This window comes from Haemorhous mexicanus, chromosome 12 (assembly GCF_027477595.1).
Source record: "Haemorhous mexicanus isolate bHaeMex1 chromosome 12, bHaeMex1.pri, whole genome shotgun sequence".
NCBI classification, from domain to species: Eukaryota; Metazoa; Chordata; class Aves; order Passeriformes; family Fringillidae; genus Haemorhous; species Haemorhous mexicanus.
Genome location: NC_082352.1, coordinates 5,235,205 through 5,259,245, shown reverse-complemented (window position 1 = coordinate 5,259,245; position 24,041 = coordinate 5,235,205). Strand labels below are relative to the sequence as shown.

General features: G+C 43.9%; 1 protein-coding gene across 3 annotated transcripts in view; it reads right to left on the bottom strand.

The window, feature by feature from the left end:
• CDH8 (cadherin 8) overlaps positions 1 to 5,839 on the bottom strand; it is a 160,073-nt gene extending 154,234 nt beyond the window's left edge. The window contains exon 1 of one of the 3 annotated variants that reach the window (XR_009487930.1): positions 5,478 to 5,832. The gene's annotated coding sequence lies outside the window, so the exon portion shown is untranslated. Of the gene's footprint in view, positions 1 to 5,477 lie in introns of all 3 variants that reach the window. The other 2 variants (XM_059856979.1, XM_059856980.1) reach the window with 2 other exon arrangements.
• Positions 5,840 to 24,041: the final 18,202 nt, after the last annotated feature.

Below are 24,041 nucleotides of genomic sequence, written 5' to 3'. Positions count from 1 at the left end.
TGCCTCCACCCTCCTGGGAAGGTGAATTCCAGAATTCCATCATTGGGCACCTCTGGCACTGCCACCAGAGAAGGGGAAAAGACAACTTGTGCTCAACGAGAAGAGCTCGTAAAAAGGCAAACAGATTGGCCTGCGACTGAGAATGAGGTGTTACCCGTGCTCTGCCTGGGGCATTGTTTATCGGGAGACTTTCAGCAGCTGGGATGTGCTTATCCTGCACTTCCTGAAAAAAAACCTTTAAATATTAATGGGGGACATAAATATCTTGCTTTCTGGGCTTCTTTTTTAGCCTTTTTTTTAAATATATAAATATGTACAACAGAACTTTCATATCCTTGTTTAACGAATATTGTGCATTCTCTACAGAGTTTGTTAATTTTTAAACAAAATATAATACTTCAGGAAAAACCCACAGGTTTTTCCTGATATTAACCATTAAACTAAGATTATAAATTATGACTGGACACCATGACTTAGTGAAAGCTACATAAACTCTCCAGCCATAGCATGAGCGTGTGTGCATTAAAAAATCTTTAAAGAGGAAAATTCTGAACATAGCTGGACTTTTCTGACTCTATACAGCATGGCTTCAAGAAACCTCAAATCTCTGCTGAGATATGTGAAATTAGAAGTGAAGGTTTCTAATATTGCATCACAGAATCTGATGGCACTTCTACCATCAATTTAGATGAGTTGTTTGGAAATAATTAGGACTCTCCAACGTTAAACTTATTTCTTCTGGAGTTGTCAAGCTGAGATTTTGTGGGGTTTTCCCCCCCATTCATTTGTTTTCATCTAACTTTGGGAAACGCACATAAATAAAGGCCAGAGACCAAAACACAGGACACAATCTAAACTTCAGTGACATTAAGTTTTGATACTCTGTTACTTAAAGGGCAATCCTAGCTGTTACATTTAATCCATAAGAGAGACTCACATCTGAAGTGTTGCAAAATTCAATTAGAGAATTGCACTTCCTCTTGAGTGCCAGCTCTCAGTTTGCTGCAGTATTTAGGGCTTTGAAATAATATATGTGTATAAAATATATAAGCTTTATATTTATATTTTTATAAAGCATAAAATATGTGCATATGATTCTGATCATCAGCGACTGCAAAGGAAATGGGTGTAAATGGGAGCTGCAAATGAGGCTGAGCCTTGCTTCCCTGGAAAAAGCCACTTTGGGTGAATGTACACGAAAGCTGAAACTGTGAACTGGGGACTGCCAAGACTGTTTTCATAATGTTTTGAACTTCCATATCTGCTGCAAAGACACACTGAGAAACGCCTCCGTGAGCTTGTCTGGGGCTTGGGCACACAGGATACAGGAGACACTTCCCATGGGAGCTTCCCCTCCTCAGATCTGGGACTGGGAGACATTGCTAATCTCAAATCTGAGCCAGGGTGCTCATCATTCTCAATTTCAAATGATTTCCACAAGACACATCACGATCAGTCCCTTGGCAAATCAATTCTGGAGAGCTATTGCTGCAACCAACCCATGGATAAAGGCTGCTCTCATGGCTAAGGTAGGTGGAAATCAGATGTTATAGCATCTGACTCCAGGTAAAAGACTAAATGTTGGTAACTGAACTGGTTCACGGGGTTTTTTTTCCTTTTCAGCTTGTACTCACTACTCCAGCTACCATCAGTACCCAATGTATTTTGGGAACAAAATTTTATTAATGCAGTTGAAATGCCACTGAGTTGATGTTATTTACGTGGTTGACAAAATGAGAAACACGCTGGACAGATTCTAGAACAAAGGAGAGGAAAATAAATGTGTGTATATATATAGATACACATTTGTAATCTCAAATTGGACTTTATTTTGTTCTCTGTCTGTCTACTGCTCAAATAGTTATGTCCAAAAAGCTCTGAAGTGAGCCACCTTTTCTATGGCAACAACACTAAGAAAAACGTTGAGTTTCCATGATCTGATTTAATTCTCTTGATGTGATCTTCTGGTAGCAATGATGCTTAAAATGCTCCAAGCTCCAATTGCTGTAGCATTTGCCTCCCACTGAAAGAATTTAGGTTTTATTATTTTATACCCATAGATGAAAAACTCTTATGATACCCCTTTAGTGTATGCTACAAGCATACAATTGTATTAATAGTAGGTCAGGCTTTAATAATATTGAGATGGAAAGAGAATATTGCTGAGATATGGGGTATCTGATAGGAGTGGGGGATTTATAAAAATACCTGCATGAGCAGTTGCTTTCTGTCACAAAACATGCACAATCATCACTCGGAAATAGACAGCTCCGAGAAATTACAGGGCATGTTCACATCCCTTCTTGTCCATAATCTCAGAAATCAGTATTTCTCCCTCTTTAACATCCCTCAGGTTTTGGAAATCAAATCATCTGTGTGCACCAAGAGTCAGGTGGGAGGGCTCCAGGCCCCTATTTTCAACAAACATCCAAAAAAGTCCCAGCTAAAGTCTGTGGGAATGGTCTTCCTAAGCCAAGATTTAAAAAGATGAAATCTGTAACTCTATGGGAGGAAATAGAAAGAAAATTCAAGAGCTTCAGGGGCTAACAGACCTAAATTTATGTCCATGGCTGACTGTGAGTTCTCACTTGAAATGTTTCTACATCCTGAAGAAGGGAGAAGGATATTTTTTTCACAGAAGACAATGACTCATATGTTAAGAGTGGTGCAAATAAAGTGCCCAGGGATCGATTAAATTGATTTGATAAAGGTGCAGTGTAATTGGAAAAATCCTGAAGATCACAAATGACAAAAATTCAAAAGATAACAAATTTCACCCAAAAAAAAGTGAATTTAAATCTGATTGTGGGACTACTTCCCCCTTTACAACTCTTTTTTCAACCTCAGCAGCAGTCTCTAAAGGGAATGACTAAACGTTGAAAAAGCGCTGAGGGACTTCATCTGAGGAGGATTCTACCTCACCTTGCAGAGATCAGAACTTGGTGTTTTTTTAAGGAAAGGCATAAAAGGAGCAGCTGTCACATACAGCTATACTTATTAAAACCAGCTGCATTTGATAAGCAGGTGCACGGAGTGCTATTGATTTTTTAATATTGAAGAAAATGTCCAAAGTTAATTTCTTGGCTAGCAGCCTACCCAGTTAACAAATTGCTCACCTGGATAATTTAAGAACCAACTTACATGAAATGCTTCAATCTCCAAGGGCACTGAAGGCCCTCAGCTTACAACTAAGCATGGAAATCAAAGTCCTCCACAGCCAGGATGCAAGTTTGGAAAAAGAAGGGAGTTAATAAATAGCTTAGGAGGAAGCTACCAGAAAGCTGTGCTTGTTCTGTTAGCCGTGAGGTGGAACAACAAGGCTTCAAAGATGAAAATATCATGTAATAATCACTTCCTTTCCTAGGGTTCCTCTGTCACAACCATCCCTACAATCAGGCTGAGAGGTAACGCCACAGAGAGCTTTTGGGTTCTGATGGTATCAGATTTTATGGGTGTGAAATTTGCTAATTCTGCGGGTATGCCAAATACTAACTTCCTCCAGAAGATTCATCCTCTTGTTTAAGACAGGTAAAATGTACACGAGAGTAATTTCTCACTCTACTGAATTTACTTATAATTTAGTTATATATACTGAGAAGCCCATTGTGAAGTCTCTACTTGTTCACAGCAGTCTAGTATTGAACATAGAGGGGAAATATCACTCATACAAGAGCACTGCATATTTCTCCTTATCCTTGTTACAGAGAAACTCTTGAAGAATTTCTAAAAGAGGATGAGTGAAGCTAAGAGGATTCTTTATCTATAGCTTTGGTAGTTATCAGCTCTATTCTTTAATTGAAACTGAAGTGAGCAGCTGTTAGCTTCCCTGCCATTAGGAGCTAACACGTTACATTTGGAACAATAAACAGTTGTCGCTATTTGAGTTCTCGCCATCAGCACCTCCCAAAAAACACCTGTCCTCTGGCGAGACCCAGCGCCACGGCGGGCGAGCCGTCTATGTGCTCGAGTTGGCTGTTGCGAGGTGTCAGCCTTTATAAAAGTTGCATGAGCGTTTCCTCCCCTCTCGGATTGAAGAGACAGACTCGTTTGCGTGGAACAGAGAGTGTTTGTGCCTGTGTGAAAGGGAGGAGAGCCAGGGTACAGTTTGATACCTGTTGGCAACGCCAGCGGGTCTGTGTAGCGCCGTTAAACGCCAGGTTGGATTGATTCCACTCTATTTAGTCTGCTGCTAAACGCAAACTGTTTGAATCGAGACAAATTCAAGACACGACTGAACGGCGGCGAACCGCAGAGGAATTCCTGCCTGTGTTAAGTAGTGTCACCTTCATGGCGGTAGGCAGAGCCTAAATAAGGATTTGAATTAATCTCTTTGCTATTACACAGCTAGAAGCTGCCAGAGGCTCCTGTGCTGGAGCCTTGCGGTGCCTCCAGGCGAGCCCGCCGCTGGTGCTGCCGAGCAGGGATGCTGCCTGGCGGCTCGGGCTCCGCCGGGGATGCTGCTGCCCAGCAGAGACCGGAGCCAAGCAGAACAGAAGGATGTGCTCCTCCTCTGCCTTCCTCAAAGAGAAGAAGAAGCGTTTGGTGGCACAGCAGCTCCGGGGGGCTGCAGACTCCTGCGTTCCTGCTCCGGGAGCCTTGGCAGCGAACGAGCGGCCGGGGCTAAGGGGCTTTCTCCCTCTTCCAAGTTTCAGCTGGGTGCATCCTGTGTTTAGTCAGCCAAAGGATGGGAAGGAAAACAACTTGTGGGACAGGGATGACTCCTGGCTAGTTATGGCTACAGATTCATTGCCATCGCAGCTTTCAAGAGCAGTGTTTCTGCGATGCTTTCCTCTCCCAAAGTAGGAAAGGAAGCTACGAAGCCATTCCTATTTATTTACTTACTTAAGGGGTGCAAAGCTTTGTGGTGAGGGAAGGTGATAATAAATCGGGGGGATTTCCCCCCCTCAAGGTTCTTCCAGCCTCCTCCTCCCTCATTTACATATCTGGCTGGTGGGTGATTTTTATTCTCAGCACGAAAACTGCAATCTATTTCAATGCATGAATGCAGCCCTGCATCTATTCAACACAGTGAAATAGCCCAGAGACTTATTGTACTAAATAAGAAAACAAGGAGAAGAAACGGGCTCGCCAGCCTTAGAAGCAACCCTCTGTGATCCAAAGTCCTCCCGATTCTTTAAGGGAGGGTTGTAGAACGGAAGGAAAAATAACCCTCCCCCCCAAAAAACCACCAAAAAGCGGGAAGACAAATGCAATTACCACCGCTTCTTCTCCCGAGAGAATAATAATGATAATAAAAAATTACTAACAATCATCCCACGACATTTGCATTATCGGCAATTTGAAAACATCCGACTTAATGAGGGACCCCAGTTCAGTCTAATACCGCACCTGCGGACGAGGAAGGCGCTCGCCCAGCGCACCTTGCACGCACACAGAGCCCAAGTCAGCCAAAAACCCACGGAGCGAGAGCCCTCTGCCAGCCAGCCACAAATTGTCTGAATAAAATGAATACTCACTCTTTCAAGGAGCAAGGGAGCCGCTCGCCCACAGCCACTTCACGCACGGATTGAAAGGGTGAGGTAAAAAACCATCAGCCAGTCCCTGGGAACAGGCAGGGTGCTCCAGATTTTCTTCTCATGCTTTCCGAGGCTGCCGATGCTGGCGGAGCCGCTGGTTGCTGGGCTTCCCGGGTCTCTGTGCCTGCATGCTGGAGTGCAGTTATTAATTTCTCCCTTCGCACGAGGCAGCGGCAGCCGCACGTCTCCAGGAAAGCAGGGATATTCCAAATAAATCCGCTAATTCCGGGGCTGAGCGCGCTACCGTGCCCGCCTGCCTGCCAAACGTAACTGTGAAGCGATGTGGAAAAGTGAGCCGGGAGCCTCCCCTGACAGCTCTTATTGGGCTGATCTCGGAGGCAGGTCTAGCGCTGGGAAATTCGTGTAAGCACTTTGGGGTGGTGGTTTTCCCCCTCCCTCCGCTGCCCGCCTTCCCCCCGGCAGGCACACAACTTTTCCAGGGGCGGCGGCGCCGCTCTCTCCCCGCGCTCCTGCCGGGAGCCCGGGCCGCCAACTCCGCGCCGGGGCATCTCCTCCGGCCGCCCGGGAGAGACGGAGGGAGCGAGGGAGGGACGGAGGGAGGGACGGAGGGATGAGGGCGAGCGGGGGTGGGCACCGGGCGGACCCGGGGCGGGGGGGCCGGGCCCGGAGCGGGGCCACCGGGGACGCGCCCGCCGGGCTGGGACGTGCCCGGAGCGCCGGCGAGGAGGAGCCCCCCCCCCCCCTTTCCCGACCCCGTCCTTTGGGGTGATGCCCGCCGGGAGAGGGATGCGGGCTGGATGCGGCAGCACCCCGATGGGCCGCGGGCAGCCGCTCGTCTCCGTGCGACAGCGCTGCGGGCGGGCGCCCTGGGGACAGGGAGGGCATCCTTTAAAAACGCTTTTCCCAACACGCCCCGGGGAGCTGCGGGCGGCTCGAGGCTCTCGGCGGCCTCGGGCGCTGCGCGGAGCGGCCCCAGGGCAGCGCCAGGCGAGCTCCGCGCAGCCCGGGCTGGATGGAGGCAGCAGCGCGCAGTAAGTCCTTGACCCTCGCTCCGTCCCCAAATCCTCTTTGTGACCGACAGCGCCGGCATCCCGCACGGCCCCGGCTGCTGGAGCGCTGGATGCGGGCTCAGGGAGCGCAGAGCTGGGCACCGCCACCTGCCTCTGCTTTACGGAGCTGGAGGGGGCTCGCCCCGTCCGAGGCAGACAAACAGCACGGGCAGCACCCCGCGAGGGGCAGGCCACTGCCATCCCCTGCCCACCTTCCTCATCCATCGAGCTTTTCTCCTTGCCGTGTTGCATGGATTATCTGTTAGCAGATTAAATGTATTATTTTTAATAATATATCCTAGCTCTGAATCCTCCCCAAATCTGATGTTTGCCGGAAGGGAAGGGGTAAGAGCACAAGGTCAGGTGCAGACAGGGACTCTTAAAATGGAGGGCTGGTTCCACACTGAGCTGGTGCTGCTGGGGAAGTTTAATCGCCCTCAACTCCATCCTTCTCCAGCTCTCCTTGACCAGTACGATGGTGTGGTAGAAATGAACGTGCTGTGTGGTTCTACATTAACAAAGCAGGTTCGTTGCTTAACTTTGTTTTTAAAGGGGTGGTCATCTGAACCTCCTTCGGAGCACCTGCAAACCTCTCCACCTTAAGCAAAAGATAAGATGACTGCTCTGTTGGAGATCTACCTAGGATTGCAGAAACTGGACCCTAATATTCTGCTATACAGTAAGAATACCATGTAACGTAGTTCCATGATTGTTAATTTTCCATGCTGATCCTATGAGTGCATGACAGTGCATGAGACCCTCCCTGTGTAGCTCTTACCTGCTCGACTGTATCTTGACTAAATGCAAGCTAGTGCAGATAACAGGTGCATTTCTGCTTGCACAAATCCTCCTTCTGAAAAGTCTCAGACTCATGGGAATGTAGCAAAATGCACCCAGAATGTGCCATTTTTCAAGGTCAATGAAGAAACATCTAACTACCGCTTCGTTTGCCTCAGCCCAAGCGCTTCCTTTCTGAGCTGTGAGCCTGGGAGGATTGCTTGGAGGAGGATGGATATGAAAATACCCAATACTTGAAGCAGGCAGAGAGCCTTGAGGGAAGTACAAAACACTTGGCAGAGCAATAGGTAAGATCAGAAATGTGGTTTCCTTTCACCTGGGGTTCTGTCGAGGCAAAGAGCATTTTTCTCCCCCACTGTTCCACCAACAGAACAATGCAGTGAAAACACAGACCTTGTCACAAGGAAAGTGTGAGGATGCTCAACCTGGCTTTACCCCTGGGAATACATGCCAGTCTTCAAAGTTCTTGTAGGTTTCAGTAAGAGTGGTGGCGCACCTTGTTTTAATTTCCATTAAGAACACCTAAAGGAAGCAACCAAGAATAAAAGTTCTTCCTGAAAAGAGCCCTCATGTCCTTGCTTTAAGTAGGCAGCACAGCTGTGTGTGGGAAGAAAGCTAATGGTAGAGGTTGTACTTCCAAGTGCAGCTTAAAAGTTGAGGTTTTTGTTTTGATTTCAACCTTTGACTTGTGCCATTTGTTCTACGTGACCTTTCTTGCAATTGGAAATTATCAGGGCAAAAGCTGCACTCTTTCATCTTCAGGTTGTGGGAGAGGATGGTAAGTGTCTTGTTAAAATGGATTATGCCATCCATGGATTCCCCTGCTGGAAAGCCTTGCAGATGATGGAGTAAATCTTGACAGGAAGAAGTGTATAGATTAAAATTAATGTAAAAATAAGCTTGGAATAGCAAAGGAACATTTGCAGCTTTCTGCATCCTATCCAGATGAAATGATTTAATGATATTTATCATAGTGAGAGATATATATATACACTGCATTACACTGATGATATGCTGGCTAGAAATTGTTTCCTCTTAAATAAATATTATAAGGAAGATTATTCCTCTATCTTCTAAACGGCCATTTCATTTTTTAAGCAAAAAGCAGCTCTGAATCCAGTTGCAATGGGATGAAGATTTTTAGTTTAATGACTGTACTGAAGAAAGAAGTCATCTGCAAAATGCATATGATTGAATCCCATACTGGATTCAACTGGAATGCAATTTTTCATATTAAATTTTGGGATCGGGAAAAAAAAAAGCCAAAAACAACAACAAACCAGACTATTTACAAAATATATTGGCTTGTAGTATGGGTTGGTTGTTGGTTTCGTTATTGTGGGGTTATTTTTCATCTTGGATTTGTGGTATCTTTTGGTTACTTTTTTTGCTTGGTTGTTTTTTTGCAGGGGGAGGGTTGTGTGTTTGTTTTTTCTTTTAGATGGGTTTTAGTTTTCTGGAGTTGTTTTTGTTTTTGGCTGGTTGTGATGGAGAATTGGGAAAAAAGTCACCTTATCTTGGAAGAGAACTTGGGAGTTTTACTTCTATATTGCTTTTCTATTATGAGTGAGAAGGATTAAAACCCCAATGTGAGTTCCCATGTATATACAGACAGGAAGGATCTGTCACCTAAATTTGTGGCACATTGGAATTCCACCACCTTCTCTCCCTTTCTTGGTTCTTTGAAAAGAGTTGTTGATTATCATTTAATTCTTTGTTCCTTAGCAGTGCAGTCAGCTGTTTCCTGAAGACAGAGTTTAGACCCTACTGCTTACAAATATCCAGTAGAAGTGGCTTGAAATGAGCTCTTCAGGGGCAACTCAGTCACAGCACAGCCTTGCCAGGGTTACTGCTGGAGTCACTGTCTGGGGTCACCTCATTTCAATAACATTGCCAAAGTCAGGGCTTGACAGGGGAAAGGAACTGCTGTGCTAATTCCTCATATTCACATTTTATTCCCATCAGATCACCTACCAGTGAGATATTTCCCTCAAAGCATCAGTAGCTGATTTCAGTTTTTAATATGTAAAATGGAGCCTGATCCAAAATTACATGCAATTAATGAGTCCAGAGTGAATTGCTTGATCAAGATAAATGACTTTACTGCAAGCTACTTTTGCTTACAGGGATTGCCACTAAAATGCCACTTCAAAGTAATAAGAAATTAATAACTGATTTGAAAGTTACTAAAGCAAGTTTATGGACTGGTGGCATCACCTGCCATTGTTGTATTAAAGCTTTAAACACATTAAATGCTGTTTCCTTAGGCAATATCCACTCTACATCATTGGCACCTTTTGCTCAGATTACATTAAGGATTATTCCTTAATTTAATTTGCTTTGTATGCTAGAATTGACATACCATGAAATAAGAGGAAACAAGAAGGTTTGTCTTAAGTCCAGAACATTTCTGAATAAAATATGCACTTTTATCAGCTCCCTGTGCCAGCACACAAACATAATTACCTTTAGAACATAGGTTCTTATCACTGTCTTGCAACCTTTAAAACCTGCTTGCATACAGTTATCACAAGCTGGTTATCAGGAAAAATAATGATCTCCTGTGTTTGAGAAGTCACTGAAGACATCTGTAACTTGAAAAAAAAATCCATTATTTAATGCTTACAAGTGATCCTATAGATTAAAACAAGGGAAATGATACAAGCAGCCTCTGAGATAAAAGTACAGGGTTGGGATAGGTTTGGTTTCAATTTTTTTCCCTCTGAAAAAAATTCGTGTTTACATTTTAACAGGCAAGGCTAGAAACCCTGAGAGACTGAAGTGAAGGATTTGCAAAGGAATGCCAGACTCCTTCAGAGATTGCACATGGTTAAAATTCAAGATCCAGCACTGGAACAGAAAGCTTGGAAAGCCCCACTGAAGAAAGAGCAGCAGCAGCAGCTGTAAGTGACAGAAGTGACTCTCAGCCACCCAAAACCCCTTGCCTTTGAGTCTGGGCCTCCTGAGAACAGCATCTAATCCAACTCCGTCCATTCCCTTGTTACTTGAGATGTGAGGAGAAACATGCCTTGATTTTGAAGTTACTTTTGCTTTGACTGGACAAACATATTCCTATAACCATTCAAATTCCTCCTCCAGCCCAAGGAAAAGTCTGTTCTGTCAGACAGAAACAAAACTTGAGCCCAGCAGCAGCCCTGGGCTGGTGAGCCCTTAGCACACCCTTTGCCATCCCCAAACACTTCATTTAGCACTATAAAGCACAACTAGCCCTGAGCCACTTCCACCCTCCAGAGATTATAAAATATAACCCCCCAACTACCAATTTGTGTACCTTTTGCACCAGTGATATTAGGGAGTGCATAAAAATAACAATGCATTATCAGGTTTTATTATTCCTCGGGCACTGTTTGCAATTTTGACTAGTTGCTGTCAGGTTGCCTGTTAGAAAAACAATTATTCCTTTAGTACATCAAACACTAGGAGGAAGACAAAAGGAAATTATATCCAGCAAGGCATCCAACCATTATTTTTTTGTTGTGCATTAGTGCAAGTTGTACAGGATGCAATTTGGGAAGTTAATCTTTCGCTGTGGGTTTTCACTCTGCCTTGTGAGCGTCAGGAGCCGGCTCGGTCGCAGGAGCTGTGCAAATATTGTTTGCTCTACCTCAAGTGCCCTCTAGTGTGCAGTAATTAAGCAGGTTAAAACAAGTTTTTTCTCCTTTTTTTTTCCTAACAGCTACTCTGCTAAATCCCAAAGTAATATGTAACACTGCTTTTCTTCTAGAGGAAAGAGAAATTCAGTGTTCACTGCATTAATTGTGTGGCTATAAATGAATTATCTCCTCCATGCAAAATCAAATCACTCCTCTTGCTGTCAGATTTTTATTCTCAGAGGTATAAGTTAAATAAAGCCCAATAATTCTTTTGGGCACTGTGCAAATGTTGAAGTACAAACAGGTTTTGGTATTATCAGATCCAAAACGACACTTTTCTCTCTGCAAAAGGAAATTACCATATTCATCAACAAAACATGACCCTAGAACAAGACAAACAAAAAAACCCCTAATTATACTCCTAGGGTCTTTTAAAAGTACTCTTTGTCTGCAGTTTAGAAAACAGGCAAGCCTACATGAATATAATATAATATAAATAGAATAACTTGTTACACACATGGAACAAGTTCTGTGTCTTCTCAGCTGCCCTGTGATGCTGAGGTTCTCCCTCAAAACTCTGACATCACCTGGCTGGACAAACCCAGTGGTGTCTGTCAGTGAGAGCAGGTTCTGGGCAGCAGCTGCCTGACCCCACAGAACAGTGACAGGAGGGAAAGTGAGGAGCTGTTGGGAGATAAAAGTGTGGAGAGGTAAAATTGCAGCTCCAAGAACAAAGAATGACAAACTGTGAGGAAGAAAGAGTTATTTACCTTATAAATAAGTTTAAATAATAACTTTAAATTAGTTTAACTTATTTAAGCTTATTTCTAAGTGCTCCCCTGCATTTAAAAAGCAGGCTTAACACTTGAGTTCCCCACATAAGTTTCTCCACTGCACAAATGAGTTCATTTTGGGGGGAACCATTGAAGAGTTTTTCCCCATTCCTCACTTCACTGTGTCCTGACCTCAAAGCCAAGTATTCACTTTCAGGCAGGATTTACCATAAAATTCCAAGATGATAGCAAGCCTAAGCACACTCTAAACAAAACAGATTTTTAATGGACTTCTGAAAGCTGAGGTAAGAGGGATGGGTGGATCCCAGGAGAGATGAAATGGTTGCCTATAATAGGGATATGCTACACAGGGTGAGAGAATTGAATCTTTTATGAGTTGTAAAATCAGTAGGACTTCCTATAAGTGGAAAGAGTCATCATCACTACCCCTGAGCTGGTCTGTGGTGGCAGAGTTGTGGTTTCCAAGTGAGGTGCTGAGAGAAGCCCACAGCATTGTTTCCCGTTTGCCAGCTTGGCTCTGCTGAAGGTTAATTTTTGTACCTTGACTGTTGCTCTTGCATTCTGCAGAGAACACACAGTTCTGGTGCAGTTTAGCATCCATAGGAGGCAGACAGGACAGAGCAGAGCACCACACTTTGCCAATACATGGTTTTCTAGCACAAAATGCCCCATTTTAAAAGCCACACTGCAGCCAGGCACCGTGCTGCCAGCCACAAACAACAAGAGTTATTCCAGAAACAATGCTGGAATAGATGCTCTCCTAACTGAAAGCTAAAGTACATCAGGGTTAGACAGGTCTTGGCAGGGATCTGGGCAAATAAACTGCCTTCATTTCCATCAGATTTGAGTCAACTTCCCCAGGTGTGTTCAGCCTTCATCACTGCAGGGATAAGAGTGAACAGCAGCAGCAAACACAGCTGGAGAGCAGAGGAAAGGGAAAAGCCACTCAGTGGCAAGGGCAGCTTCTAAAATGGATACCTTAAAAATGGACAGCATTCTGCCACCCCTGTCCCAAAGACAATAAATGCCTTCAGTGTAGCCCAGCTCTCCATGAAGAGCCTTCCCTATCAGGGGAGAGCAGCAGACCTTGGGTCCCTGAGAGGTGACAATTACAGCAGGCAGGCCATCCAAAGGGAGCTGGGGTTACTAGCACAAGGGAAAGCAGCACAAGCCCAGGTTTCAGCACGGGCCACCAGAAGAAACTCCCCAAAAGGTACTTTTGCACCCCTCATAACCCAAATCTAAGAGCAGCACAAGCTGAAATCTGGCTGCTAGCTCAAATGGTGTTTTTCCATTCTGAAGGCAGTGACAGATTAGGAGTACATGCTTATTTCAAAGTACTTTTCTCCAGAGAGTTCTGCTTTGGTTTTTTATTTAATTAAGAAGGTAAGTCAACATATTGCCCATAAAGTGATTTTTTTCAGCAGCTGCTGACATTGTAGTTTGGCAGGCTGATCTTAAAAAAAATTGTAATGCTGAGGTAAAATAAAGCATCCATTTCCCCTAAAAATATTTCTGGTGCATATGGAAGAAATACTGCTAATAAAGGAGAATATCAATCATTTAAATGCACAGGACTCCATGCTGAAGGACCTTCTTCATAAGGAGCTAAACAGGCAGAGCATATAGAGAGAGAATCATGGTACTCAGAACAACTGGTTTTAATGCCAGTAATTTAATGAATCGAGTAAATATCTCCTGAAATATATTTTAAATTAATTTACCAGTGCTGACAGGTGGTTTTTATTGTCAAATGCAGTAAAAATCAAGTGAATAAGTACCTGAGAGAGAGATGATGTAAATACTGTCCCTCAGAGGAGACAATATGGGAATGATGTGACTGATCCACAGCTTGGTGACCCTCAGCTTCTTTGCAAGCCTTAAAAGTGAAGAGAGAGTAGTAAAAGCTGTGTTTTCCATGGATCACTCAAGTCAAAGAAGCCAACTCTGGAATAACTGGAGGAATAGCAAGGCCTGACTCACTCCTGTGTTAATTTCACTAATTCCAGCTTAACACTATGGTAAAACATGACCTATATTTTTATTTAAATTAAAATCTCTAATATTCATCAAATATTTATAAGAATATATAACAAATAATTGTGGCAAACATTGCATAATAAAGATGAAAGGGAAATTAAACTTGTGAATTTTTAAACTGAAGAATAAAGACCATTACATTAATAAGACTTAATTATATCATTAAGTATTTAAAATTATGTCCTCTAATAAATGTTTTTTTTTAACATATTTCTTTTCTATCTATTATATTAGTAAAATGCCTTTAAGATACAGGGGAAAAAAATGAAGGGCTTTTTTTTTTTTTTCAGAAGCCATGCAAATACAGAGAAAGTGAGAAAGCTCAAGGTCAGCTCTCAGGAGAGAACAGAAGAACTTTCAGAACTTCCAGAAGCCTCAGCTCCCTGCTTGAATGGGCTGCTAAGGGGCTGTGTCTTTGCTAATCATTTTTCTTCAATTATTCTCTTCTTTTTTAGGTCTAGCTTGGCTCTCTCTCTGCTGATGAACTTGAGTTAATCCAGCACAAATAATCCTTGTCTCTGTCCATGTCTGTTGCATTGAGCATCTAACTCATCCCTGACAGGACACAGGGTGAAGGCAGCACTTGGGAACTCCCAGGGAACCCTCAGGAGTTCCACACCTTGCAGACAGAAAGGGTCAATTGGATAGCAAAGGATTGGGGGGTACAGGGGGTACAGATTCTTTTCCCTACATTAATTCAGCTCACCTCATCTCTCTAGAGCTTTCCAATTATTCTACAAACAGCAGAAGAGTTAAAGCAAAAAGCTTCTGAATCAACCCAAATTCAGCCCACAACATTACACTCCTACCAGAAGGAAATTTCTTTTCCTAGCACACCTCCAAAAGTTTTAATATTCCCCTCTAGATATGGCACTTCAAAGCAGCATTTCTGTTTCTTCAGAGTGTTCAATTCCCCATTTCTGCCTTGGCTGTGCACACAAACCCCACAGCCAGGGAGTCTGCCAGCCTCAGCTTTCCCCTGAAAAGCCAGGTTTTGCATGCACTCACAGAAACACTGATTAAAATCAAATGGCAAACAGTGACAAATCAAATCTAACTCATCAGCGTTTCAGATCTATCAGAGGCTACAGTTTAATGATGCTTTAGTGGAAATTCTCTTCATTTGCAAGCACACAAAATTCTGAGGCCCTCTCTGTTTAGGTATTGTGCTTTTTGCAGTTAAACCATTCTTTCTGTTTACCACAGTAATACTTACTCTGATCTAATTCCCACAAGTTTTTTTTTTATTTTTGTAATATTCCTCTGACTTCTGTAGATTGTCTGTTTGTTGCTATGTTTGTCTTCCTGCTGTCCCTCAGCATTTCCCTCCCCTACAGCCATCATCACCCATCCTGTAATTACAGAAATGTTATTTTTTGATAGGCAGATGCGTAGGGTTGCTGGCAGCAGTACTGCCATTATGCAGTCCAAATACTGTGCAGAATATTAAAGAATCATACAAATCAAGTCTCAGTGAAAGAATAATCTTGTGAATTATCAAAAAGTTTGAACTAAGTCTGGTTTGCTTGTTTACACATGGGATAACTCACCTCAAACTAGGTAACATTTATTTACATATGGCAGCTAGGACTGCACAGGAGATAGAGTCTTCTAATTAACACTCCTGATGCTGCAAACATAAACAGGGATAAACACACATTCCATTATGTGTAGCTGCCACTCACATTGCCACAGTATTCTTTTCTTTTCTCTGCACAAGTAGAACAATGCTACAAAGCAAACAAGCACTGAGCTTTCACTTCAGTACCTGCCTAATAATGTCATACCTTAATTCTAGGAAATTTATTTGGAAAAGTTGCCAAAAAACAACCAACCAAACAAACAAACAAAAAAGCAGTGTCATATCCTATCACTTCACTTAACTCAGGCTCAAGAGGCTGCAGGAAAAACATGAGAGCTTCCACTAGTGCTATGTAGTATTGTGCTTTAAAGTTTCCACAAATAAGGCACCTGTTTCTGCCTGGCAGGCAGGGTACAGAATCGTGAAAAGTGACACTATGCTCACAAATAAAAAGCTTAATCTGCAGAACAAATGAGGAATAAAATACACACTGTGGGTCCAAGTGGCTCAGCCCTGAAATGTGGAGTAAAGCAGTTGCCTGGGCACAGGTGAAGGGAATGTGGAAAATTCTGTGGCAACCACTTCCAGCTGTGCCCCCACCAAGATTTCACCTGGGTGTGCTTCAGGGACCTCAGCCAGTTCTGAAGGGCCCCTGGCTTATCCTCTGTCTGGGTGTTTGGGCTGACAGGGAAATGTGAAGGTGCTGCCAGCAGAGAGAGGAGGGCTGGAGCCACCCAGCTGAGGGAGCTCTCCCGTGGCAGTTCTGCCTTTCCTTCTCCCTTCTGGGTGGCTCCCAGCACCATCCCAGGCTCTGCCCTCCCAAACCATACCCACAGAGGGCTCGGTGGGAGGTGGGCAAACCTTCCTTCTGCTGTCACTGGGACTGAGCCAGGGTTTATCATTCCCTTTGTGCTTGAGCCCAGCCATGCTCAGCCAGGTGTAGGGCCTTCACACAAAGCTCTCTGAAAGTGCCTTCACACAGACTTCCAGTCTCCACGCCAGTTCACTGCACACCCTTACCCTGAGCTGTCTCATTTATAATTTAAATGTTTAATGCAAAGTGAAGCTCATGTTAACAATACATATTTTTGAAGACTGACAGTATAATGCTTTATTTCCTAAAGGAATAACTGGAGTGATCCATAAGCAAATACAAAAGCCAAGTAACACTGCCTGAGCAGACATAAGTTGTGCTCATCCTTGAGAAACCTTAGGGAGCATGCATCCCTTCTTCCTTCTCAGCCAGGCAAGGTGGGATTGACTGTGGTTTTCTTTCAGACGAGGTATGAAAAGCTGCAGTGCACTTTGTTCTGCACTGGTATCATTAATACCTTCAGAAGTGGGATGTCTTTGATATCTATTGTGAGCTGCTGACTGATGGCTCTTTCTAGCCTGGAAAAGTACCTTGTCTTAGCAGCTTTGTGTGGGCTCAGAGTGGAGGCCACAAGAATATTTTGAAGTTGAGAAATTTTAAATTAATATAAAGTATCATATCATTAAAGCTGAGATAGTAATACCCTTCTAAATTCACCTAAAACTTTCTTTGTCCATTCAGGAAATGATTAGATATTATCCCGTCTTGGTTCTGGATATTCTTTATTGCTGTTCATTCTCAGAGGCAGTGGATGAGAATCCCCACCAGCAAGAGCAGGGACAGCAGAATCACTCTCCTTGTGCACAATCTCTTGCTGCAAGCCCCCCTCCCTGACACTTCTTCTATTATAAAACACTCAGAAGCAGCAATTCTGGTAATTGTCTGACTGATATTTTCATTATCAGGGAGCGTTATCTTTCACATACAACAAACGGAGATGGTGCTAACATCAGCACTGAAAATCAGGATTAGAGAAGGGAAACTACTGAGCAGAGAGAAAAGTAAACTGCAAAGGTTAACTTATGGTACATCTTTCTCTTAACCTGTGTTATAACCTGCTGTCTATATTAAGGAAACATTAAATAAACAACAGCTTGTAAGTGATATTTTCTTATTTCTTTGACTATAATAGTAATACTTAAAATAATTTTGCACGAGAGAAGATCCACATTCTGCTCCTAGATTTTGGTTATGCCATCTGAAGTGAGTGGTGGTTTAGAGCATGAGAGAATGGAGACAGAATGAAAAAGATTGGCTGGGGCAGGAATTCAGATGGTTGTTTGGAGGTGCAAGCTCAGAGCAGCTCGGCTGGTGAGGGATCAATGCAATGTCTGGGAGGAGCTGTTGGCTCTGCAGAGCCACTTGTGCTCTGGCACTGAGCACCAGTCACCTGGGCAGGCTCGGCAGGAGGAGGGCTCTGGAAGGGCTGCAGCTCCCGAGGTCAGGGCTGACACCAGCAGGACACAAGGGGAACAATCGGGGCTGCTGCCCACGCCAAACCTGCTCTAAGAATAGACAGCCTCATCCTCTAGGCTTGTCAATCTGTCACCCAGAAAAAAATAGAAAGGAAAATTAAAAGGTTATGATGTTATCGTCTCCAAAAATAGGATTTCAGTCATCCTGGAGAAGTGCTGTGCTGGGATATTTCCACTCAGGTTCTGCTGACATCTCCCAACTGTCACCAGCACTGAGCCTCCTTTTGGGACTGCTAAAGGTCACCAAGCACCAGGGAGGTGGAGGCAGACCTCCACTTGGGTGACCACTGAAAAATGTTTTCAGGATTAATCTGAAGCAGAAAGAAATGAATCAGTTTGTCTGTGTTTCTCTTTACTGGTGCTGACAACACCCAGAACAGCAGTGCCTTCTGCTCTTCAGCACTGCCTCAAGTCCACCAAAGACCAAAGGTTAGTTCCTAAAAAAGGAGCTGCTGCCTGAACCAGTAGCCTGGTTTTCTTATATTTCAGAGCTAATATAGAAAACAAAGATCACAGCATGCAAGAGCAGAACAGACTAGTGGAAAAAAGTCTAAGAATAAAAGGAAAACAGCCAGCAAATCTCAAACACTACCTTTGAGAATGAAGAGAAACTCGTAAATGCCACTATCCATTTTACTTGGAAAGACAGGATTCAACCAAGTCCATTGGAAGAAAATCCCCTGCTCTGAAAGCAAAGTGAGAGACTAATTCAGTTCCCAGGGCACAGCAGAGGGTGGCAGGGGCAGGAGTGACCCCCGAGGTGCCACACGACAGCCCGCGAGCTCCAAGTGCTCAGCACTTCTGAGGGTCGAGCCTCTGGCACCGTGGCATTTGAGATTCAGTCTCTCTATAGATTAGGATTGATCTCCCCTGTCTCTGGATGAAAAAATAAACAAACTGTAACCTTGAAATTGTCATCCAAACCTGGAGTCCAGCCAAAAGAGCAGAGACAAAATCCCCTTGAGAAGCAGAACAGCAACCCCAGAGGTCACTATCGATGCGTCAAACACAAACAGTGGATTTTGATACTGCAAGGACTTAAGTAATTTCATTTTTACTCAAAAACTAAAAGTGTAATCATATTTTTTCCCCTGAAATGCAGAATTGCATCCATTTCCATGTAAACACAGATACTCAGAGGATACCTTAAATACTATCTTGGAACTGAACATGCATGTTTGAAAGCAGAGCAGTTATAGAACACAACATTCTCCTCCATGCAAGAGGACGGTGTTGTACTGCCCTCTTTGCTGTTTTGGAGAACAGAGGGAGTTACCAGCAGCTTCAAAGCTGTAAGGAGGCAGCAAAGCAAATCTGAGCTAGGAATGGCTCCAGTTAACTCCCCAGAAGGAGGGATTGCAACAGGGCAAGATTTTATGGGCCACTGCAAAACAAAGGGATTTGTTGTGTTGTTTTGGGATTTTTTTTTTTTTGCTTTAGGTGAGGCCATCTTCAAATGAATAAAGAGCTCAGGCATGCTGTAGGCTCTGTTTCCACAGTAGCCTAAAACTCTGCTTCAGATTCACTGAAAGTGAGGAGAGCAAAGCCCACAAAATGACATTTCAAGTATTTGCGTTTAAATGTAACTCATGGCAATGTGTGCATCCCATTTCATTACTTTCAATGGGGCAACACCCAGCAGGCCCCAAGCAAGAGTGCAGCTGCACAGAAAAACACACCCTCAGTTCCCAGTGGTTACCCCAATCTGAAACTCCAGACCTTTGAAATTTGTTCCTACAGAATATCAGTCTAAAAACAACAACAACAACTAAACAACGACAAAAAACCCCATATTCAAAATTCCCCCCAAGGCCCCCCAAAACCCCCCAGGAAAGCAGATGGGAAACCATGCAATAGCACATGTTAGATATAAAACAGCTGCAAAAGAGCAGAGCAGGAGGCCCTCACAGATTCAGCTCTATGTAAACAGGAATAAAAGAGAGGCAAGGCAGTGTTTTGAAGGGAGGTGGAGGAATGTGATTGCTCTGTCCCTGACTGTGTTGGTTACACTGTGCACAACCAGGAATGCATTTTATTATCTAATATTTATCGCTTTTGACGGCCACAGGTGTTCCTACTTCAAAAAGATTTTAGCAAATGCCCCTAACTGTGTGACATCTGGATACTGTCATCACTGTAACAAGAGGTAACTTTTGCCACTAGGCTCTGCTCTGGCAGATGTGGTTTTAGTGCCACTGTTCATTTCCTTCCCTGTTAAAATGCAAAACATTAGCTTTTACTCACAAACAGACACAGCCTGTTCCATTCTACATCGTGAAGTCAGATCCTTTTATACTCTTAGTCCACCAAAACCACATTAAATAGAAAAATGTTTCACTTGCTAGGATACTGCGTTAGATTCTTCAGTAATAAAAATCAAAGACAATGAAATTGTTTCGATCATGGAATCCCTCCCCACCCTCACAGGGAGGAATTCCTTCCCAAAATCCAAGATGACCCTGCCCTCTGGCAATGGGAGCCATTGCCCCTTGTCCTGGCACTCCATCCCTCGTCAATTGTCTCTCTCCATCTTTCCTGTAGGTTCTTCAGGGACCACAAGTAAGAAGCCACCTCTTCTCCAGGCTGAATTGACACTTTTTGTTAAATATGTTTAGTATGTTCTCCGTGTTGTGAAGAATATTCAATAAAAATAAAAATTTTAAAAAAGAGAAAAAACACACAGGAAGGAAATGGAAAGGTTTCTGTAAACCTGCAGAGGAAAAAGCTGCTTTGAAGTAAGCTGCTAAGCTTAAAACAATTTGCATGAAATAATTTTCACAAAAGCCTTCAAAAAAATTAAAATCTTTGGAAACCTATGGTTCTTGGAGCCCCATATGTAGCTGAGTAAAATTAACCCATTGGTAAATGCCAAAGATTATCAGTTCCATTCAGCTGCTCAGGCACTCAGCAGGGCCAGGGCAGCCATGCCCTGGGGACCAAGTGTCTTTTTATCTCCTGCAAAAGAGGACAAAACTGCACAAACAGAATCTAAAATCCTATAGCAAAAAAACAATTATCTGAGCTGGAGGAGTGTCACGTTGGGAGCAGTGCTGTGGGTTACTGTTAACTGCAGAAAGAGACAAGAGAATCAACAAGTTCATGATTGGTGCAACCCACCACAGATCTCAACAATCCAGCTCGAGTAAAGAACGAGAGTATTTTGAATGCAGAGGAAAATTATAGGGCATTTAATGAAGCAAATTACTACAGTTTGTATAATACTGAAGATGGACATGAACTTGCACGTTTTTTTAAAGTGTGAACATCAAGAATGCAAGGAAATACCAGAGGTCTAGGAAAATTCCAGTTTTATGTAGGGTATTAATACCAATCTGTGTCAGATTAGACAACCTGTAGTGACACAGATAGAAATTCCATTTTCTGATCTGAGGGGTTTTTTGCATATTAAATGATATAAAGCATTCTACACCTATGTCCAATTCTGCAGGAAATTAAAGCCTATGATTATCACTTGTCTAACAGCATCAATGTAATAAATTAAAGGCTTTGAATAATGGCCAGCAGGCTTCTCAGCCATATTTCAAACTTTTAGAAAATAATCCATTTTTGGCAGATCATCTGACAAGTTCACAACTTTAGATCAAGGCTTATATTATGTGTCATCAGTATTCTTTTGTTCATCTCATACCTATCAATTTTTGTTCATCAAAACCCAGGGCCGTTTAAAACGTGGAAGAAATTTGGCATGTTATGTGGGTCATTTATGGAAATCAAGAACATGATTTAACATTAATATACATAAAAATGACTAGAAATTATGCACCACAAATCTAAATTGGTTTGTGACTTTTTAAACTCCATTGTATAATACAAAGCATTATCTCTGTGAGGGACAGAAAAATTCAGGTGGGAAAAAAATAATTACCAGATAGAAATCTTGGCTTAGTTAAAGCTATGTCATATATTAATGTTATTCTCAACACAGCAGGACATTGGTAAATAAGATTTACAGCTCTGAATGTTAATTTTTAAAAGGAAAAACTAGCACCTCTCCCTCAAATGCAAACTAACTCTCATGGGTTTGTGAATTCAGGTAAAATTTACTGCAGAGCTATAGCACCACCACACAGGGGATGATCCTTGCTTTTGAAAAGGAGGAAGCAAAGAATAGGAGAGACAGTTGCTTTCATTATCTGTACACAGCTGAAAAGAAGACATTTGGAAAATAAATGTCTTCCACTGGAATTAGAATCACAGAATCTCAGAATGGTTTGGAAGAGACCATCCCACCCCTGCCATGGCAGGGACACCTCCCACTGTCCCAGGCTGCTCCAGCCCCAGTGTCCAACCTGGACATCCTTGGGCACTGCCAGGGATCCAGGGGCAGCCCCAGCTGCTCTGGGCACCCTGTGCCAGGGAACAATTCCTCATTCCCAAGATCCCACCCAGCCCTGTTCTCTTCTCCCCAGGGCTGCCCTCAATCACTTCTCCACTCCACCTGCAGATGTGCCTTTGATATTTGCTAGAGATAATATCAGAGTTTCCCAATTTTGTGATCCAGTTGGCCCTAGACTGGAGTGAGAATGGAACCTGTGAAAAGAATGCACAACCAGAGCCCAGGCCTGACTGCCTGACGTGGGGTGGAGTTGCCAACATATTCCTAATCCTTAGGGTTTAGTGCTGTCCTGTCTTCTGCTACTGATTTCTCACAACTCTTTTTGAAGAGGTTTTGTTCCATGGCTAAAGTGCAAATACTTATGTGCAACAATGAACCAGCACCAACTGAACACAAATTACAGGATCCTCCCAGCCCACAGTCAGGGAATCTGCACTCATAAAGGCAGATTTCTGCACTTATGAAGATTTTTGAAGCTAAGAGAGTTGAACTTGGACACAAGAATTAGACACAATTCCTGGTATCTCATACTAGGAATAGTGGCCTAGCATTCATTCTGTTTTCTCATTTCATCCTTTAAAAACCACAGCTAATTTTTCCCTTTGATTTTCTTCTCCTTTCTGGCTTTGTCTTTGTCTCTCTGGAACATTAAAAAGATTTGAGTAGAGATGGGGGTTGACAAAAACCACCAAAAAAAAATCAATCCATGAGCTCAATATATTCAGGAGAATGTCTTAGTCCTGTGTGATTGTTCCTTCCAGGCTTCCACAGCACATCAATCTCATCAATCTCCTACAGCCACATACTCCTTGTGTGGAACCTGCCCTGGCTCAAAAGTCTTTTACTTTTGCATCACCACCACAAAGGAAACCTCCACAACAAAAATAATGCTGTATGAAGGTACCATCAAATAGGTTCAAACACTTCACTGGGGGAAACACACCCAGGGAGCTGCAGACCATGTTCCAGTGCCTGGGAGCTGTGTCAGCACCAGCAGGAAACCCAAACCACTCACCTGCCACAGTACTCCAGCTGCACATTCCCTGACTGCTCCCTGAATAACCAAGCACAGCTGAAGACAAACTCCCCAGATTCCTCACATTTCAAATATGGCTCTTCCCTCCAGAGAGCTATTGCTCAGACCCTGCCCAGGCAGATGCCTCTGGGGTTTCACAGCCCCTCACGCCATCTGCACTGCTTGGCCCTGGTCCCTCCCTCAGCCCTCAGTGCCACATTCCAGGAGTGGGAACATCTGGCTGCACCTCCCTCTCTGGAACTGGGGTCCAACAGCCAGGCCCATGGGGGAAAGGAATGGCTGAGGTGCTGATGGAGCTGCAGCCTGCCCTGCTGGCACCTGTGCCCTGCTGGCACCTGTGCCCTGCTGCTTTGAGGAAACACCTCTCGTGTCAGCTCCACATCAGACATCTAGCTCAAACATTCTCCTTATCCAAAAAGGATCTCTGCTGTGGCAAGGCTTCAGTCTGTGGTGTAATTGCCAGGGAATTGAGGGGTCTGAGGCTGCTCCCTCAGTGCTGCCAGAGCAGCCCTGGGGCTGGCTGGAGGCTCCAAGACCCCTGCCCTGGGGTGACACCAGTGACAGGCCAGCCTGCCACCTCCAGGCTGTCACTGGGACTAATTTAACATCCTTTTGTGCTGAGAGCAGGGTGACAGACAGGTTTGGGAACCAAGGTGTGCTGCTGCCACTTCCCCAGGTACTGTGGGCAGGCAGGACATTGGTATCAGCCCCACCACGGGTGGCCCTCGGGGTGTGCCAGGGGCTGGCCTGCCCAGCCAAGGGGCTCCCTCTGCCCACAGCACCGTGCAGGGCTCAGCCAGGGCTGCTCCTCCCTCTGCTGCTCTCTGAGCACTGAGCCCCTTTCCTGCCCTGTTGGACAGCACATCTCCCCTTTTCCTTGGCACCAGAGGGTGCCCACGGACACAGGACTGAATTCAGACAAGC